Source organism: Nerophis ophidion, linkage group LG11 (genome assembly GCF_033978795.1).
Source record: "Nerophis ophidion isolate RoL-2023_Sa linkage group LG11, RoL_Noph_v1.0, whole genome shotgun sequence".
NCBI classification, from domain to species: domain Eukaryota; kingdom Metazoa; phylum Chordata; class Actinopteri; order Syngnathiformes; family Syngnathidae; genus Nerophis; species Nerophis ophidion.
This window is the reverse complement of record NC_084621.1, coordinates 2,590,650-2,596,510: the sequence shown is the minus strand read 5'-3', so window position 1 is coordinate 2,596,510 and position 5,861 is coordinate 2,590,650.

The window sequence follows — 5,861 nt, the reverse complement described above, 5'->3', positions numbered from 1 at the left end:
TCTGCCTCCAGTCGTATTAGCCCAGACAAGTCAAGAATATCTGGTAACAATTAAGGGTACTGGGTCATTTCTCTACCACCAAGTGGGAAAAGTTAGTAAATGACACAACTCAAAACAAAACATATATATACAGTAAAGTGGTCAGAATGTAGATTACATGGGAAAAAAGTATTCTGATGAAATGGTGCTTTTTTTCTTATATTACAAATGTCTTAAATTAATACAATATCAAGTTAAAATTATTTATTTCTGTGTAGCAGTAATTTTCCACTTGTAATAATAAAATGTATTCCAGCAAAATTTTGTCAAATAAGTTATTCTTGTAAAATGCAGGCTTTTGTTCTTTTTAAATATGTTTTGTTATATCATGACTTTACTGTCAGAAAATAAACAGTTCTTGCAAATTTGTGATGTAAATGAATCAGAACTACCGGTATAGCTTTATTCTTATAGAATTACACTTTCAATAAAAGTACTAAAACAAATTTACAATTGTAAAATTTGACTCTTTTCCTTATGCTGTAACAACTTTTAAATGTCTTATTATTTGAACTTCATTATTTTGATTGCATCTTTAATTATATATCTCGATATATAAGTATATATATATATTTAATTATATATCTCCTGGCTGGCCTGGGAACGCCTCGGGATCCCCCGGGAAGAGCTGGACGAAGTGGCTGGGGAGAGGGAAGTCTGGGCTTCCCTGCTTAGGTTGTTGCCCCCGCGACCCGACCTCGGATGAGCGGAAGATGATGGATGGATGGATGGATCTTGAATTATCAGAATTTATTGTATTTTTAAGTTGGTCTTTGTACTCAATTAAGAAAATGAACAATATTAATTATTGATAGCAAGATTTTTTGGACAAAGTACTTTTATTGTCAGTCAAATTTGGACTTTACAGTACAAATAAGAACAAAATGTTGCATTAGCTTGTTATAGTGCAGGATAAAAAAGCAATAATGTGCTGATGTAAATAAATTACTGTACAGATTTATTGCACATTTTCATATGCATCCAATTTTATGGATGTACATTGTCTTTGTATTCCAGCGACTTAATCCGTTTTTTTTTAGGGGGAATTGTGGTAAATGACTGTGCATAATGAGAACCGTAGTCTTGCAACATTAATTTACAAATTTTCCCAACAAAATTAGACATTTGTTCTGATGAAAAATATTGCATTTTTTCTAGGGCTGGGCAACGATTAAAAAGTTTAATCGAAATTAATCGCACTATTTCTCCGATTAATCGCGATTAACTGCATTGTATACGCAAAGCCCAATAATGAATTCAAAAGTAGTGTGTAGTGCACCTTTATTGGAATATTCTCCCACATGAACAAAAGCGCCAAAACATTTGTTGTGCAAACACAATTTAAATCAGTCCTTGTTAAACAGTAGCAGTTAAATAGCATATTTGATGAAACTCAACTCAAAAATTGTAAATACAAACATTTAAGCTTATTGCCAAATAAATATAATCTACATACAAATCTCTGAGCCACAATCATAACATCTGAACAGGCAATATCTGAGGTAACAGCAGAACCAGTGGTCCCAGCTCTTGTCAGGTCATTGACCAAGTCCTGCCGTGTAGTCCTGGGCCGATTCCTCACCTTTCGTAGCATCATTGAGACCCCACCAGGTGATATCTTGCATGGGGCTCCAGTCCGATTTAGATTGACCGTCATGTTTAGCTTCTTCCATTTTCTAATGATTGCTCCAACAGTGGACCTTTTTCCCACCAAGCTGCTTGGCAATTTCTCCGTAGCCCTTTCCATCCTTGTGGAGTTGTACAATTTGGTCTTTGGACAGCTCTTTGCTCTTAGCCATGCTGAATGTTTGGGGTGGACAGGTGTCTTTATGCAGCTAACGACCTCACACAGGTGCATCTGATTCAGGATAATACAGTGGAGTGGAGGACTTTTAAAGGCGGACTAACGGGTCGTTGAGGGTCAGAATTCTAACTGATAGACAGGAGTTTTAAATACCTTTTTTCAGCTGTATCACACAAATAAATTGTTAAAAAAATCATAGATTTTGATTTCTGGATTTTGATTTTTAGGTTATCTCTCATACAGTGGACATGCACCTGCGGTGAAAATTTCAGACCCCTCCAGGATTTCTAAGTGGGAGAACTTGCAAAATAGCAGGGTGTTCAAATACTTCTTTTCTTGACTGTAGCTAAAATAGACACTTATGTCACATGTTAGTAGAAGCATTTATGTCTCACCTTAAAACTCATTTGTATACTCTAGCCTTTAAATAGACTCCCTTTTTAGACCAGTTGATCTGCTGTTTCTTTTCTTTTTCTTCTATGTCCCACTCTCCCTTGTGGAGGGGGTCCAGTCCGATCCGGTGGCCATGTACTGCTTGCCTGTGTATCGGCTGGGGACATCTCTGCGCTGCTGATCCGCCTCCGCTTGGGATGGTTTCCTGCTGGCTCCGCTGTGAACGGGACTCTCGCTGCTGTGTTGGATCCGCTTTGGACTGGACTCTCGCGACTGTGTTGGATCCATTGTGGATTGAACTTTCACAGTATCATGTTAGACCCGCTCGACATCCATTGCTTTCCTCCTCTCCAAGGTTCTCATAGTCATTATTGTCACAGACGTCCCACTGGGTCATTATTGTCGCCGATGTCCCACTGGGTGTGGGTTTTCCTTGCCCTTATGTGGGCCTACCGAGGATGTCGTGGTGGTTTGTGCAGCCCTTTGAGACACTAGTGATTTAGGGCTATATAAGTAAACATTGATTGATTGATTGATTGATGTTGCCTTCATTATTAGACTTAAACGGATTTTCATTTTTTTGCGGCTCCAGACAGGTTTGTTTTTTGTATTTTTGGTCCAATATGGCTCTTTCAACATGTTGGGTTGCCGACCCCTGCAGTAGGTCTAGTCCAGGGGTAGGGAACCTATGGCTCTAGAGCCAGATGTGGCTCTTTTGATGACTGCATCTGGCTCTCTGATAAATCTGACCTGACGTAGCTTAACACGATAAGTAATGAATAATTCCACTTGTAATCACAGTGTTAAAAATATTGTTAAAATTATAAAACATTCTCATGCATTTTTAATCCATCCATCCGTGTTCTACCGCACCTGTTCAAGAAGTTGCGTTAATGGTAAGAAATTATTTATTTATTATTGGTTAGTGTGGGGCTTGCCCTCCTGGGGGTTCTTCAGACCCCCAAACACCGACATGAGAGTCTGTTTCAGGGTTACAATCATGGCCGGCTCTACGCAGGGGCAAGAGGGGGCAGAGCCCCCTTAAATAAATGTCTTGCCCCCTCAAATCAAAATTTGAGAAAGTAAATTTTAATAAACTCACAAAATTACTACATTACAAGTTGACAAAATCATCTGCACTAGCGGAAAAATCCGCCGAAAAAGGGACACACACGATATAGTAGTGTCGGCTTCCCTCTCATCCCTCCCTCCGCTGTGCGTGTATTCAACATTCCACAGGCTGCGCAGCAGACACACATCCCCACACACCCCTCAGCTCTCAGTAAAAATCCAATCACTGTCGCATTATGAAAGTAAAAGAAAAGGAAAAGTTGTCTACATTTATCATATACTTGTTAGGATGGGTGTATTTGTGTAGTCTTATCTGTCATAAACACGTTTATCGTCGCGGACTTTCGGTGCTACGGAGTTCCTTTTTTTTTTTTTTTTTTTACAACTTGACGAGAGCAGTGACAGCGGAGGCTCTGAGCAGCAGTGGTTTGGAAGGCAGAGAGCCTCCACTGTCCCTGTAACAAGCTACAAGTCATTTATGATGCTGTTAATGAGGGTAAAAATGAAACATAAGGTATATATCCTGCTTAAAAGTCCTCCTCTGCTGTCCTCTGTTCAGAGCGGAGTCCCTAGCAACGGCCCGTTTTACTTAGCAACGGTCTGGCAATCGACTGCTGGAATTCTTTTTCTGTTGTTTTTCTTGTAATTCTACATAGTCAGCCTTTAATGTTTCAATCTACATTTTGTAATAAACAAATTATACGTTTCATTTGATATGACCAAGACACCTAAAAACAAAAACACTGCCGTTTTCATCAATTTACAAGCAAGTGGGCAACACACATACATTGGAGTGAAGGAATTTTGTGCCCAGATGAGTGCCCACGTTCTGTTTTATAAATTAGTTTGAGATTCTTTTTTATCATTATTCATCAGACTACCTTTCAGTTTTGTAAATATTGACTGTAGTGTGTGAAGTCCTACTTTGGGTCAACATTTATTTGAGAGTTAGGCCATCCAGTTAGGATAAATGTTATGTTGTTGGTTGATCAAATATGGATGAAGGATGTTTTATTTTATTTTATTCATTTTTTTTTTCAGTTTCCCCCCCTGAGGGATTGCCACCTTATTGTGGTCAGGGGGTTTGCGGGCCTCAGTGACCGTAAGAGCTATACCAGCAGGAGCTTAGTCTTCAGGTGGGACACCCAAGTTGGACAGGTCTGAAGGTAGAGGCCTGACAAAGTGCAATCCACTACTCCAGGTTGGGGTTGGACACATAGCTAAAGACCCATTTCAATGAAGAAAGCATCGTTACTATAAGCACAGAAAAAAAAGTGCTGGAGCATGATGTGTACACATGATGCCCCCTTCACATTTCTGACTGCCCCCTCATATCAATCAATCAATCAATCAATGTTTATTTATATAGCCCCAAATCACAAATGTCTCAAAGGACTGCACAAATCATTACGACTACAACATCCTCGGAAGAACCCACAAAAGGGCAAGGAAAACTCACACCCAGTGGGCAGGGAGAATTCACATCCAGTGGGACGCCAGTGACAATGCTGACTATGAGAAACCTTGGAGAGGACCTAAGATGTGGGCAACCCCCCCCCCTCTAGGGGACCGAAAGCAATGGATGTCGAGCGGGTCTAACATGATACTGTGAAAGTTCAATCCATAGTGGCTCCAACACAGCCGCGAGAGTTCAGTTCAAGCGGATCCAAGACAGCAGTGAGAGTCCCGTCCACAGGAGACCATCTCAAGCGGATCAGCAGCGTAGAGATGTCCCCAACCGATACAGGCGAGCGGTCCATCCTGGGTCCCGACGAGCGGTCCATCCTGGGTCTTGACTCTGGACAGCCAGTACTTCATCCATGGTCATCGGACCGTACCCCCTCCACAAGGGAGGGGGGGACATAGGAGAAAGAAAAGAAGTGGCAGATCAACTGGTCTAAAAAGGAGGTCTATTTAAAGGCTAAAGTATACAGATGAGTTTTAAGGTGAGACTTAAATGCTTCTACTGAGGTGGCATCTCAAACTGTTACCGGGAGGGCATTCCAGAGTAAACATGCCTAGAACCGCCCCTGGTTACAATATTGTTTTATTTTTCAATAAGTCTCTCAGTTGCTTTCCAGCAATAGTATTTCCAGCCCCAACCCCGTCTCTCTTCCTGGCTGCTGCTTTTAACAGAGCGACAGGTGATTAGATAACAAGGCCCAGGTGGGCCATCTACGCACCTGTCGCTGCAGGCCCGCAGGTCACGCCCCCTCCACAGTTAGCTTCAGAATAACAATGTTATTACAAAGAATAAGAGACCTGCTATACTCTAGAAATGTTGGTCTTACTTAAAAATGCACATGTTTAGTTGTGTTCCATCCATCCATCCATTTCCTACCGCTTTTTCCCTTTCGGGGTCGCGGGGGGTGCTGGCGCCTATCTCAGCTACAATCGGGCGGAAGGCAGGGTACACCCTGGACAAGTCGCCACCTTATCGCAGGGCCAACACAGATAGACAGACAACATTCACACACTAGGGCCAATTTAGTGTTGCCAATCAACCTATCCCCAGGTGCATGTCTTTGGAGGTGGGAGGAAGCCGGAGTACCTG